The sequence below is a fragment of the Hylobates moloch genome, unplaced genomic scaffold, assembly GCF_009828535.3.
Source record: "Hylobates moloch isolate HMO894 unplaced genomic scaffold, HMol_V3 SCAFFOLD_8, whole genome shotgun sequence".
Taxonomy (NCBI): Eukaryota; Metazoa; Chordata; class Mammalia; order Primates; family Hylobatidae; genus Hylobates; species Hylobates moloch.
Genome location: NW_026652283.1, coordinates 14,556,888 through 14,572,277, shown reverse-complemented (window position 1 = coordinate 14,572,277; position 15,390 = coordinate 14,556,888). Strand labels below are relative to the sequence as shown.

The 15,390-nt window shown below is 39.3% G+C and overlaps 1 pseudogene; it reads right to left on the bottom strand.

The window, feature by feature from the left end:
• Window positions 1–539: 539 nt before the first annotated feature.
• LOC116472197 (small ribosomal subunit protein uS7m-like) lies at window positions 540–4,524 on the bottom strand (annotated as a pseudogene).
• Between the last annotated feature and the right edge of the window lie 10,866 nt (window positions 4,525–15,390).

The window sequence follows — 15,390 nt, the reverse complement described above, 5'->3', positions numbered from 1 at the left end:
TTATAGAAGACTAGCCTTTGAGATTTCTCTACTTCCTATCTTCCATTCCATCAATCTATCCTACACACTTTCTTTTTTCCCCCTCCAGACAGTTTTAGTGAATGGTAATACTGTACCACATGGTATACCAGTTCATTGTGAGAATTTTCTAATAAATCTTTTCTAATACCTAAAACTGCTTCCTTTTATATCATCCAAAGATCCAAAATCTTTTCTAATACCTAAAACCGCTTCCTTTTATATCATCCAAAGGTCCATCCCAAGCTGAGGGAAGAGAAGCCTGGGTCCTAAGTTTCTTGGACGACGTTTCCAAGACAATATGCTCTCTCTTTACAAGGAGAGGGGGACAGAGAGAGAGAGCAAATTTTAGCCTCAAAGAAAGAAGGATTACCAGGCAATAAATATGCTGCTCCATCCTTCTCATGAGGCCTGTGGGCCCTTAAAAAGGAACTACATCCTTAACCCACAGCTGTTTTTTGAAGTAGCAGTGGCTCACAGTATTTCTTGCAGTGAAGGGCCCTGAGCTCCTTCTGGAATCTCTACCACCAGCAGTAGTGGGCCAGGGCATGGTTGGCCTCGACCATCTTGTGCATGTCATACTTCCTCTTGATCATAGGGCCCTGGTTGCAAAAAGCCTCCAGCAGCCCATGTGACAGCTTCTCTGGCTGGCATCAGCATCCCCTGGTGCCACTTAGTGATCATCCACTTTATGGCCAGGAAGTGGTGATATTGGTAGGGTAAGGATCCAGGGATCCAGGAGAAATGGCCTCCCTTGAGGATGGGTATCAGCCCAATCACAGGCTCATAGTTTTTCACTGCTTAGTGGAAGACGGTGTAGGGCAGGAGTTCCCAACCCCCAAGCCACGGATGCGTGGTAAGGTTCATGGCCTGTTAGAAACCAGGCCACACAGCAGGAGGTGAGTGGCGAGCAAGCAAGGTGAGAAAGCCAGCATTACCGTCTGAGCTTCACCTCCTGTCAGATCAGCAGCAACATTAGATTCTCATAGGAGTGAGAACCCTACTGTGAACTGCACATGCGGGGATCTAGGTTGCACACTCCTTATGAGAATCCAATGCCTGATGAAATCATCAATCCCTTCCACCCCTCTCCCATCAACCCCCTCTCCCCTGTCTGTGGAAACCAGTTTCTGGTGCCAAAATGGTTGGGGACCTCTGGTGTAGGGGTTGTGTTCACTGGTTGCCTGTTCCCCTGCAGAAGCATCATGGTACTTCTCATAGCTTCCAGAACCTAAGTCATACAGGATCTGGCTAGTACTTTGTTTTCTCCCTTCATCATCATGTTGGTGAATTTACTGATTATGGGGTCTTCAAACACAGAACTCGTTGTCATTGTTGGAGCAGCTTTGATGAGCTGAGTCTCCTTGAGTTCCTGATCATTCTTCTCCTCCTCAGTTACTTCAGCCAGTGGCTTGCCATAATGTTCCTTGTCAATTAAGGGATCTCTGAATTCAGGACCCTAGCAGCTCCACCTCACCTGAGTTAGGCCTAGAAGCTGCAAGACAGTCTGCCGCAAATCTAGTGCCAGACCTGCCCCCTTACACACTTTCTTTTTCTTTTTTTTTGAGACCAAGTCTCACTCTGTCACCCAGGCTGGAATGCAGTGATGCGATCTTGGCTCACTGCAAGCTCCACCTCCTGGATTCCTGCCATTCTCCTGCCTCAGCCTCCCGAGTAGCTGGGACTACAGGCACCTGCCACTACGCCTGGCTAATTTCTTGTATTTTTAGTAGAGAAAAGACAGGGTTTCACCATGTTAGCCAGGATGATCTCAATCTCCTGACCTCGTGATCCTCCTGCTTCGGCCTCCCAAAGTGGTGGGATTACAGGCGTGAGCCACCATGCCCGGCCCCCTTACACACTTTCTAAAGCACAACTCTGTTTATTAATTCAACCATTTATTCACTCATTCACTCATTTATTTAATAACATGTAATATAAACACACTGTGTGCCAGGAACAGATTATTTATTTCCCTCTTTAAGTTCCTTTAACAGTGCCTTGACTCCTTGTTATTTGTGCCTATGTGCATTCTGTGTTCCTGCCTCCACCTCCGGCCCATTCCCTTGATAAACTGCTACATGTTCTTCATAACTCAGCTCAAATTTCTCCTTATTCATTCATTAAACTCTGCCCAGCATTGGGGATATATAGCAATAAATAAAACTGACAGATATACCTGCTCTCACAGAATTTACATGAGGGAAACAGACAATAAATAATTGAACAAGATCTTCAGATTGCGATAGGTGCTGTGATAAAAAAGCACTGTAAGGCAATAGGGAGAGAGAGAGAGAGTGAGTGTGTGTGTGTGTGTGTGTGTGTGTGTGTGTGTGTGTGTGTGTGTGTGTATGGGTTTAGGCAGGGTAGGAGTATAGTTTAAATAGGGTGGTTGGTCAGAGAAATCTTTTTCGATGAGGTAGCACTTGAGCTGGGAACTGAATGAAGTGAGTGAGCCATGTGGCAATCTGGAAGAAGAGTGCTCTAGGGCAAGGGAAGAGCAAGTGCTAAGTTGCTGTGGCGGATGCATGTCAGAGTGCTGGAGGAGCAGCATGGAAGTTGGAAGCCATTCAGTGAAAGGAAGCACAGCAAGTCTCTGTGATGTCACTGCTGGTTTTGCACAGCAGCGTCAGGCACTCATTTCCCTGTGCTCAGGTAGCGCCTGGTATTAAATTGTACTGGTATGGCATGGTATATGGTTGTCGTTATTTGTTTATGCTTGTCTAATTGCTAACAACACTGCATGCCTAAGGGTGGGGACCATTTTGTACTTTTTTTTTTTTGTATCCCCAGGGCCCATCCCTGTGCTTGGCAGGTACTTGGACCTTTGCTAAATGGGTGAGTCAGAGGCCCTCAAGATGCTTTCTTATGCTTGAGTCACCTGATTTGGGCTTCTTTGTTCTTACTTCTCCCGGTACTCTTCTGGAGTAGGGCTTTCATTACCTCTCTCTCTTAACACTTGGTATTGATGTTTGACAAGCTTTGGCTACTTCCCTCCAGGAACCTTGAGTCTTGGACATTCCTGTGTTGATTTCCATTTGTGATCCTCTACTCCTCCTCAAATTTCTTTCTTTCTTTTTTTTTGAGACGGAGTCTCGCTCTGTCTCCCAGGCTGGAGTGCAGTGGCGTGATCTCAGCTCACTTCAAGCTCCGTCTCCCAGGTTCACGCCATTCTCCTGCCTCAGCCTCCCGAGTAGCTGGGACTACAGGTGCCCGCCACCACGCCCAGCTAATTTTTTTGTATTTTTTTAGTAGAGACGGGGTTTCACCATGTTAACCAGGATGGTCTCCATCTCCTGACCTCGTGATCCGCCCGCCTCGGCCTCCCAAAGTGCTGGGATTACAGGCATGAGCCACTGCGCCCGGCCTCCTCAGATTTCTTATGTGTTGCAGTGATAAGTATGGCCTGTGTGGGCATTGCTGCTGAAGGGCTCTACATGTTGGAGCTGTGGAAAGGCTCATGCTGACAGCAGTAATAAAGGAAGATAAATGCAGAACGCAGGGGCAGAATATGGAAGGACTTGCAAGTTGAGCAATAATAAAAATATTGGCAATTGACTGTTATTGTTTACAAAAGTCATGCTGAGATTCTACTTTTAATATTTTACAAATACTTCATATTTATCGTCATAATCTTTTTTTGTGCTAGAGTGAATAAGTTTTAAACTTTAACTTATTTTTTGACGACCAAAATGTCATATATGCATATATTATAATAATATGGTTTTATAAGGTGTCAGATCCTGAAAATAGATGACATCTATAAAATGAGACAACGTATCTCTCTCTTTTTTTCTCTCTCTTTTTTTCTCAGAGTGGGGAGTGGAGGGTTTTTTTTAAAGATAAGTATCTCAAAAATTGCAAATACAGGTGCGAATCACTAGCAAACAAAAAAGCCTCTAAATTGTTGAAATAGCTTTTATCATGAATATGAGCAAAGTTTATATATCTTATTATAAAACAACTTTTGGTCTTCTGATGTAAAACCTACTTACTCTAATTTCATACATAATTATAATGTTGGTATCTATTTCATTAAGTCACAGCAGATTAAAAGTAATAAATTAACAGGACAGGAAAGGTGGTAGAGGAAATCATAGCAACAAAACAGATGGGAGGATGCCAGATTGCATAGAGGCAGGAAGACTTAGAGAAGCAGACCTCGAGTCCTCAAAATGATAGCCATGACCTCTACATCCAAGACAAAACAACTCAGGCACCCTTTTAGTCACTGTTATATAAGTGTGCAGTGACTTATCTGCAGTGTCAAATCAAAAGACTCATTTTTTTTTTTAAGTTTGTTTGTTTGGATTGTTTGTTTTCAAATTCCATTTGGTAGCAAAGCCTAACTTGTCTTATACTTGTTTGGCAGCAAATCTTATCTGAACTGATGTGAGGCAACTTAGGAAGTTCATTCTAATTTGTGGGAATATGTTTTGCTGCAGAAATAATGTGTTAATTACAGACCTTATTTGGGGTGGGACGAATATATGGTATAAGTACCATGTTCCCTGTACAAAATTAAAAACATCTGGTTGCAAGGGTTTTGATTAAAGGGTTGTGTACCTCTGTAGTACAGTCATGAATGCCCAGAATGATGAGTGTGGTTAATAAGATCAGAAATGCATCCTTTGGCCAGGTGCAGTGGCTGATGCCTGTAATCCCAGCACTTTGGGAGGCCGAGGCAGGCAGATCTCTTGCGGTCAGGAGTTCGAGACCAGCCTGGCCACTATGGCAAAAACCCATCTCTGCTAAAAATACAAAATTTAGCTGTGCGTGGTGTCACATGTTTGTGATCCCAGTTACTTGGGAGGCTGAGGCAGGAGAATTGCTTGAGCCCGGGAAGCAGAGGTTGCAGTGAGCCAAGATTGTGCCACTGCACTCCAGCCTGGGTGGCAGTGTGAGACTCTGTCTGAGAGAAAGAAAGAAAGAAAGAAAGAAAGAAAGAAAGAAAGAAAGAAAGAAGAGAGAGAGAGAAAGAAAGAAAGAGAGAGACAGAGAGAAAGAAAGAAAGAAAAGAAAGAGACAGAGAGAGAGAAAGAAAGAGAAAGAAAGAAAGAAAAGAAAGAAAGAGAAAGAAAGAAAGAAAGAGAGAGAGGCAGGGAAGGAAGGAGGGAAGGAAGGAAGGATGAAGGAAGGAAAGAAGAGAGGAAAGAAAGAAATGCATCCTTCATATGATAAAGTGAAGAAAATACTTTGAAAGATTTGCATTTAAAAAGTGTTCATTAAAGTGATACGAAACTTAGTTTTTTTGGAAAGCCAACAAGTGTTTATAGTACACTTTAGAGATTCTCTCTTTCTTTCTCTGTGTGTGTGTTGGGGGTTGTGTATGTGTTTCTGAGTCCTTTAAGATGAAGTTACATTTAAAATCTGTGGGATATATTTGCTCTTGCCTTGCCCAAATTGAGATTTCTTAGCAACCAATGAATTTTTGATTAAAAAAACCAAAGTAAAAATGAAACTGGGATTTCTGTGCTGTGATCAGGAAAATGATCTTTAAGGTTGTTGGAATTACCTTGAGTACAAGTGATCTCAGTGAGATAGCTATTGATAAATGTGAATTTGCATTTTAAAACTTTCCAAATTCTTAATAGGAGTTTTCTTTCGTTTTATTTTGCCTGCTGAGGATTCTGCTGTTAAGGAAGAAGAAAGTTTGGGTGCCAACTAAAGGAAACAGTGTCTGTGTTTGCAATGCCAATGAGCTTACCCAGGGAGAATTGTTAAATAGCTTAAGGATTATTCTAGCTCAGCAATCCTAAAGATACAAAAATGCAACTTTGGACATTAGGGATGGGAGTTTTAAAAATCTGCCCGAGTCCTAGCAGGAGTAAAGAATTGAGAAACATGAAAAATCCACAATGAATAATAAAATATTACTAAGTTAAATTTTCTCTGCTACAAAATAATACAGGTCCATGGCTTAAAATTTAATTATAGATATAAATTAACTGAAATAGTGAAAGTGACTCCTATTACACTGTCACCCCTCTCCCATAAAAATACTGGTAAAATGTTGGCTTATATTTATTTGTTATTCTTTTTTACATAAGTTAATTCATACTACATAATGTATTGCAACATGCTGTCTCCCCCCACCTTAATAAATATATATCTTGCTGTCTATCCTAGCTAGTAATGTCACCACCTCATTCTTTTCGATTGTATAGTAGAATTCCATTTTAAAGCTCCACTATAATTTTAAATAGATAGTTTTTTGAAGATTTTTTCCCCCACAGTTATTTTATTTTCTTCCCTTTTCATTCTCATCTGCTTTTTTTTTTTTTTTTTTTTGCTTAGGCACAAGTAGGAAAATAAAAAGCCTAGATCTGATTAGAAAAAGCTGTAAATAGTGAGATAAGTGCTGTTTGTAAATGGCAAATTTCCAGTTCTGCAGAACAAACAGCACCATTCTCTCAAAAAGATAAAACAAATGTCTCTTTTGCATTTTAAAGAACATACAGCTGTTACTAGTAAATGGATCAATAACTCTCAAATTCAAAAATTAAATTTCCCTCAGTTATACAGAACATTAAAATTTCTGGAGGAAATCAACCTTTTCATAAAAACCATAAAAACAAACTTTCACATTTGAAATTGGAAACAGAGTATCGGTGCTCTTGTTCAGAAAGGAGTTTTTTGTTTGTTTGTTTGTTTGTTTGTTTGTTTGTTTTTAAATCTACAGAGCTCATCAGTCATTCAAATGTCAGAGATAATAGGGAATGAGACATTCTGATGACCTGAGTCCAGGTAAATAAGAGAATATGACTGGAGCATTTTCACCACAAATTAGAGCAACAATTCCATTGTCCTTCTTCTGTCATTCTGTCTCATCTCTTTTAGCCTTTCCCTAGCCATGGTTGTCTCCCTGCATTAAGGTCCTCCCTACCGTATGCAATTCCACAATTTTTCTCCCAGGAGGGACAAGAATAGTAATTAAGATGAGCACCTATGATTCACCTTGCAATACTAATACAACTTAACTGTGTTAGCTTCCTCATTTCATTCCTTTCCTGCCTTTCAGAGGTAACTACTATCCTGAATTTTGTGATGAACATTCCTTTGTTTACAAACAAATTTTTAACAAACGTGTGTTGCTCCTAAATAATAAATCATTTAGTTATGCTTTCCTGAGCTCTCTAAAAATGATATCTTATCGTGCATAATCTTCTATGACTTTTTTCACTCAGCTCTAAGTTTCTAAGAGTAATCTACACTGTGGAACATAGTGGTTGCTTCCTCATGTTCACCGCTATAGAATATTTTGTTAACAGAATATACAAGAATTTATTTCTCTTTCTTGCAGTTTTACCTATTTATAAATTTTATTATTATGATTTCTTCTTCTATCATACATTATTGGGGAGTCCTTTTTTTTTTTTTTTTTAGATGGAGTCTCGCTCTGTCACCCAAGCTGGAGTGCAGTGGTGGGATCTCAGCTCATTGCAACCTCCTCCTCCTGGGTTCAAGTGATTCTCCTGCCTCAGCCCCCGAGTAGCTGGGATTACAGGCATGTGCCACCACACCCAGCTAATTTTTTTTGTATTTTTAGTAGAGATGGGGTTTTGCCATATTGGTCAGGCTGGTCGCGAACTGCTGACCTCGTGATCTGCCCTCCTTGGCCTCCCAAAGTTCTGGGATTACAGGCATGAGCCAGCATGCCCGGCGGGGAGTCTGTTTTTAAATCCCATTTAAATTAATCTTTAGAAATTAAAATGTACAATTAATTAAAATTTCATTTTAAACTTAAATGTTTAAAAAATTAGTCTGCTATTGATTTCTAACTCTACTGCCTTAGAAACAGATGAGTCAAGATCAGAGGTCAATGAATCACCACCCTATGGACCACACTTGGCCTGTCACCTGTTTTTCTACAGCTGGCAAGCTAAGAATGGTTGGTACATTTTGAATGGTCAAACAACACAAAAGAAGGATAATATTTTGAGGTATGTAAAAATTACATAAAATTCAAATTAAGTAGGTCTTACATTAATTGGGACATAGTTAAGGTCATTTGCTTATGTATCGTCTATGGCTGCTATTGAGTTACACAGTGGCAGAGTTGTGTAGTTGCACCAGAGACCACTGACCTCCAAAACCTTAGCTTTTGTTATCAGGTCCTTTACATAAAAAGATTTTTAACCCCTTTTCTAGATGATGCAAATTCTCAGAAATGTATTAAGGTATGCTGGTTAATTTTTACAAATATTCCTTATGGGTTTGTTGAGTATGTGTATTCTCTAATTGCTATATGCCACATATGTATTATATGTATAATATATACATATATAGATAGATATAGGTCTCTATATAAGTATATATATATCGAGAGAGAGATATAGAGAGATATCAATAACTTAACAGTGGTTGAATGGGTGTTGAAATAGCTACATTGTGATAATAGGTTTTTCAATTTCCTCTTGTAGATTTTATCATTATGTGATGACCTTTTCTAGCCACAATAATGCTTTTTTATCTTGAAGTCCATTGCGTGTGATGTCAACATAGCTATACCAGCTTTAATAATTATATAACTGATATATCTTAAGTTTTCCACGTTCTTATGTTTGTAAATAACATATAGCTATATCTTTAAAAACTACCTTGACTCTGTCTTTTAACTAGAGTTTAGTCCTTTTATATCGTGATTATTTACATGTTTGAATGTTTTTCTCCTCAGTCTTTATCTTCTATCTTTCTATGTGTCTCCTTTTCTTCTACATTTCTTTTTTCTTGCTTTTTTATGGCTTACAGAGGAAGAGTGATTGTTAATATTTGTTTACTTCTTATTCTTTTTTCCTTCCTCTACTGGTTTGGAATTTCTACATCACAGTTCCGTTCTTTTAGTCTTTAAGATATTTAGAGCATAATGGTGAAAACCATGTTCTCTGCTTGAATTCAAATCCCAACTTCATCACATACTAACTCTACGATTTATGACCTTTGTATGTGTGTGTGTTTACCTGTAAAATTGAGGTTGTGAAGTACCACATAGATCATTTCTCTTAAAATCTTATTGTGAATATTTTTCCTAAGGACACTTAAAATTAATATATTAACCTCCTCAAAACAATACAAGAACCTTAGAATGATTTAACTCTAATTATCCTCCTTCTCACTTCTAAGTTATTCTCTAGCATTTAAATTGCGTCTTTTAAGCCTCACAATTTCATATTATTTGTTAATATCATTTTGTACAGACCAGGCCTCTTTATATTAACCCAAATGTTAATCAGCTTATTTGTTCACCATTTTTTCTTATATTCCAGTATTTCTTACTGGGTCACTTTCCTTCATCTGAAAGTGTACTTCAGAAGTTCATCTAGTGAAGGTGGTAAAAAGAATAGTTTTTAATATAAAAATGTCTTAATTCCATTTTTGTTCACAAAATGTAATTTTTCTGGACACTAAATTATAGGTTGACAGCCATTTTCATTCAAGATTTTGAAGATATTCCACTCTCTTCTGGCTGCCATATTGCTGTTGAAAATTATTCAGCCTACTTGTTTTTCTTTTGTAAATAATACTCCCCCCACCGATTCTTTTAAGATTGCCTTTCCCCTGGTGTTTTGAAATTTCACTGTAGTTTATATTGGTTTGCTTTTTTTCATGCATCTTATGTGATACATGTATATGTACTGTCTCTATTTCATTTTCTTTTCAAGTATCCTACTTGATACATGGACATAGCCAGGACTTCCTCTTTTTGTAGATTCATGTCCTATGTTAATCTGGGAACAGTGTTAGCTATTGTGTCTTCTCTTATCTTTACTTCATTCTTTGTAGTCTCTCATTCTGGGATTCTAATTAGAGATGAGTAATACCTTAACATTCTCTATATTCCATGTCTCTTAATGTTTATTATTTTCTGTCTTTTTTCACCTTCTGTGATGCATTCTGCATAATTTCTTCATATGTAGCTTACATTATTCTTTTCAACTATGTTTAATCTACTCTTTAACTCATTTATGGGGTTTTATATTTTAGCAGTTATATTTTTCTTTTCCAAAAGTTCTAGTGGGTTCTTTTTCATGTATGCCTAGTCATCTTAGATATTTATTTATGATTTTAATTTTTAATTTCTTTATACAGCCAGATCATAGCTAATTAGTTTTTTTGCCTCATAAATCGAGTTATGTTTGTTTATTCTGCTAACACTCATGTCAGCAGAATTTTCTATGGCTTGAGATCTTTGATTATGAATTCCTATTTGGTTGATGTTTATTTGTGGGAAATTCTGGGACACTAACTTGAGGTTATTTTTCTCCAAAGAGGATTTCTGTCTATCTCTCTTGGGAACTTGTGGGCCCAAGGACCTGAAACCATACTGACTTCCTTCCAGCAGAGTCAGCTAACATGGGATTTAAAAGATTAGCTTCTTCACCTTGTAGCTGGTTTTAGTCTTATTTAAAAGATTACTGCCCACCCCACCTGCTTCAGCAATTTTGTTTTGTTTTGTTTTCATTTTGGACCCTGAGAGATTCCCTTTACTATCTCAGAGTCCTACAATGCATATCAAAGTATATTTTATGCAGGATCCAGGTGATGTGTAGCTGGAGAACTTTTCAAATCATCTAATTTACCTTTCTGTGTGAAGCTTAAAAAAACATACATGCCAACTCTCTACATGCATATAAGTACAGTGTATAAGATGGGGAGTTCTTTGCCTGAAGGAGCTCCCAATGTCCTCTACATTTTATTTTGTTTCCTCTTTTTTCTTAGATTTTCATTACCTTTTTCATGTGTTTCATTTGGTCTCTTTCCCCTTTTTCCTTCTTTCAAAGGTCTCTCTTGATTTACCCTCTTACCTCAGCTACACTATTGGATTCAACTACATTATTATTTCAAATTATAATTATTAGTTGAGTCCAAAAGCATTTGTTGAATGAATGACCATTTCACACTCATTAAATTCTTCAAAAGATTCAAGTTCTTTTCAGATGCTTTTTACTCAAGTAACACTGGTTGGATTTTCTTCCCTTTGTGGCAAACTTAATTCTTGATTATTAAAAAATATGGAAAAGCAAAAGATTTCATCAATGGGTAAGCAAAGTTGTATATTCATTTATTTATTTTTAACTAATATAGTTTCTTTTTGGTGAAAATAGAGGTTATATTTGGAAAAAAATTCCTTGTTAAGAATACTTCCTATTATGCTTCAAAATTTCCATACATTTCTAATTACATATTACAAAAGAAATTAGGGCATTTTGACATTTGAAGGCTAAAGCAAATTGAGTTTGTTAACCCAAATGGGTGTAAAGAACCATAACTAACAAGAAATATAAACATCAGTTACAAAGTAAGAAGCAAGCCCAAGCACCTCCTAAAGTGAGAACAAATATAATAATCCAGGCAATTTGGTTTGTTCTTTCAACAATGTGAAATAATAACAAGGGTGGTAGCCAACCTGAAATTACTTGTCTACCAAGTTATATTTAGAAGATTTAGATCATAATAATAATAATAATAATATTCTAAGCTACAGTGTACCTTTTCTTGATTTACTCATGGATATGTTTTATGTTATATGGCTTTAAGGCTGTGAGTCTACAGAGGTATACACAGCAGTCCCTAAATTATATTCATACATCAGATTGGGGAGTGGGAGTGAACAGGGATGTTTGAAGAATTCTGACTCTTGGGTAATGTGGAGATAGCTCTTACTCCCCAGATAAAATTCAGTCACTATAATTTCTCCACATTTTCTGTATGTAGCATTTATACCCAGCTGTAGACTCTGCTCCTATATTTTGGGACAGAGTATCGCTCTGTCACCCAGGCTGGAGTGCAGTCACATGATCTTGGCTCACTGCAACCTCTGCCTCCCGGGTTCAAGTGATTCTCATGCCTCAGCCTCCCAAGTAGCTGGGACTACAGGCGTTTGCCGCCATGCCTGGCTAATATTTGTATTTTTAGTAGAGATGGGGTTTCGCCATGTTGCCCAGGCTAATCTCCACCTCCAGTCCTCTGATGATAGGTTGGCCTTGACCTCCTAAAGTGCTGGGATTACAGATGTGAGCCAATGTGCCTGGCCTGCTCCGTATTTTGAATGCCCCATTCACTCCAGGTATCTATCTCCGTTCTACATAATTCCTACATCATTTTCATCCCAAATGCCAACATAAACTAATGAGATTTTCAAAAAGGAAAAACTTGTGTATAGTGATACTCCAAATAGGTAAGTTTGACATAGATTCTTAACAAAAGTATAAGCCAGATTATTAACAATGGTTTTAGTGGGGATCACTAATAGCAGAATGGATTAATCTGAAAACAGATCTTATTTAACTAGCTTCCTAACTAGCTTCCTTTTTTTTTGAAAGAGTTTCTTGGACCAGTTGATTTGGGGATGCTAGAAACAGTAAATCTTTATTTCAGCAAAACATCTAGAAAACCTTCATGAACTCCATGTTGGTTATGGTATGGTTGCATTAACTAAAGTGCTTGAAAAGTGTTGGTTCATAAATGACTGTTATCTTGGAGATCTCTTTTGGCAGTGGGCTGTCTGAAGATATAGGGGAAAAGAAACCCCATACCTAAGTATTTTTTTCTATTCTCTTATTCAACAGTCAACACAGAAGACTTCTGTAAGCTCTGGTTACCAAGAAGTGTGTGAGAATTTCCCCTACCAGCAATCAACCAATCAATCCTGCAGCAGCACAAGCTGGGTGTCTTCAATTCAATTCTGAAACTATCTACCTGGAGATAATGTCAGATCCTACAAGTTGAGGGCTCAGTCCCACAAGACTACCCTGTCTTCAGATGCCAAACAAAAAAGCCCCAGGGGGCTTTACTTGTGCTTCTGGCTGAACAACTAGAAATTAGGGTTCCCGTGACTCCCTCCCTGAGTTTGGTTATTTTGCTAGACCTGCTCACAGAACTCAGGGAAACATGTTTACCATTTTCTTATAAAGGATATTACAGAGGATACAGTTGAAGAGATGCATAGGGTGATTTATGCCCTCTCTGGGAGCACTGCCATCCAGGAATCTCAAAGTGTTTAGTTATTCATGTTCCCCTCTCTGGAAGTGCATGTAACCCATTCTTTTTTTTTTTTTTTTTTTGTGGAGGCTTTATTGCGTAGGTGTGACTGATCAAGTCATGGGCCATTGGTGATCAGCTTAATCAACCCCGGAAGTTAGAGGGCGGGGCTGAAAGTCCCAACACACTAATCATGTCTTGGTCCTTCCTATGACCAGTCCCCATCCTGAAGCTATCCAGGAGCCCCCAGCCATCACCCAATTCATTAAAATACAAAAAGATATTCATCACTTTGGAGATTTCAAGGATTTTAGGAGCTATATGTCTGGAAATTGGATGAAGACCAAATATATATTTTATAATATCACAGGCTCTTTTTAAAGCCTGTTCTGTGTTACTGTTTCTTACTAGATGTAAATGGAGCCAAATAAGATATATTTATTAAATTTACAAATTTTATAAGTGATCACTAGTATTTATCAGAAATTATGTCCTAAAACAAACATGATAAAATTTAATAAGAATAAAACAAAAATTAAGATTTAAATACATATAAGTATAGACTATGTAAGGTGGAAGATATGGTTTAATTTAGTTCATGTGAAATAGACTTGGGTATTCTATTTGAATCTAGGTAGTGTGTGCTTGGATCAAAGGGGTGGCTGATCAGCAGCTGGAGAACTGGAAGTCAGTTCTTGGCCCACTGTATTTGAATGTTGTATTCTGAGTGCACAATTTAGAGAGGAGAATGAAAAATCAAAACACATTCAAAGCAAGGTGAGTAGTGTGATTATGGCAGCTCACTGTTATTTGAAGAACACTTAAAAGAATTTTTGAAGAAATGTATTAGATCTGTTGGTTACTTAATAGTTGCTCCTACTATCTCAAGGCTTGCAGTGTCTATAAAGAATGAGATTCATATTGTGTGGTTCCTAGGGGCCGAACCAAGACCAGTAGTATCAGGGAAGTTGATTTGATGTTCATAAATGATACAAGCTATAGTGTTAAGCAGACCTGGTTGTTAATTCTGGCGTCAGCATTGGCTTTGGCAAAAAGAAGGAAACTTCTGGGTTTCATTTTCCTAATGTGTTTAATAGGTATAATAAGGCCTATCTCATTTTAAGGACTAGGAGTAACGTGTGTAAATTGCTCAGTTCCTGGCATAGGTAAATATTCAACAAATAATCATGGTTATATGTAATGATAAAAACAGAAATTTGCAACATTGGAAATGTTCAAGTGGATAGTGGTCCGGTGGAAATATTGGAGAGAGGATTCTCACTTAAAATAGGGGATTGGACTTAGCCGTTAGATCGATTCCAACTTTTAGAATGGTTTTAATGTCCACCTTGGCATGTTATGTCATTTCTCCCTGACTGTGCTTTTATTTGCTTCACAAAGCAAGCAAGTCCAATCTCTTTTAACCGAGTTTAATTTATAGGCTTTCGTGGACTTCTGGAAGTCAACTGACTTCGAAGTTAGGACAGCATGGGGGGATTGGGGGAGTAGCTATGACAATGAGGAGTTTTAAGAGTGAGAAAACACAATGTCTATGAGAACATGGACTTCTCTTAGAGGCTCCATGAGCTACTCAGAGAGGAGGTTACGAGGGTTGGTTAAGGTACGAGAGGCACAAAGTGAAAGAAGCCTCCACTACTTCAAACCACATCAGGGCTTTTGGCAAGAGTTACATGAAAAATAGGCTCCCAGGCAGCCGGGCGAGGCGGGTCTGGGCTTGCAGGCTGGCGCTAAGGACCGGCAGTTGGGAGATTCTCAGGGACCCGATGGAGGGCCTTGGGCACCACCAGTTTACCGCATGGGTTGGAGAGACAAAAAAAAGAGGAAAGCGACAAAAGGAGGAAAATAGGCCTGATGGCCAGAGGAGGAAGACGAAGCCTGGCTGGTCATTAGGTGCGGCTTGTTTGCCGCCAAAGGGCAGGGGATAAGAGGTGTGCAGCCAGACCCGGTGTTGCAACCCGAGCGCTCCCTCCGCCCGGGGCGTCCATCCTCGCCAGGGGCGAAGCTCTCCACACGCTCTTTGCCCCTTCCCGCGCCTCCTGGCTGCTAGTCAGTCCTGCTAGGGCACTTCTGGAAACTCGCGGTCGACTCCCTGCCTTGGTCCGACTTTGATCGCGGCTTTGATAACTTGGCGCAGCGCCCCGTCTCCTTTCCTCCAGTCCCTCTCCCGCCCACGCGACCTCACCGGCCGCTTAGCCTCTAGCGCTGGAGTCGACCAGAACTCCGCGGCTCGGCTGCCGGCAAGACCCGGATAGTGGATTCCCCTCCTGGCTGCGCGGCGCGCACTCGCCCGCCCGCCCGCTCGTTCCTCGCGCGGACACTGGGCATGCGCGGCGCGCGGTTGGCACTGGCCGCGAGCGGGCGGGCGGCTCC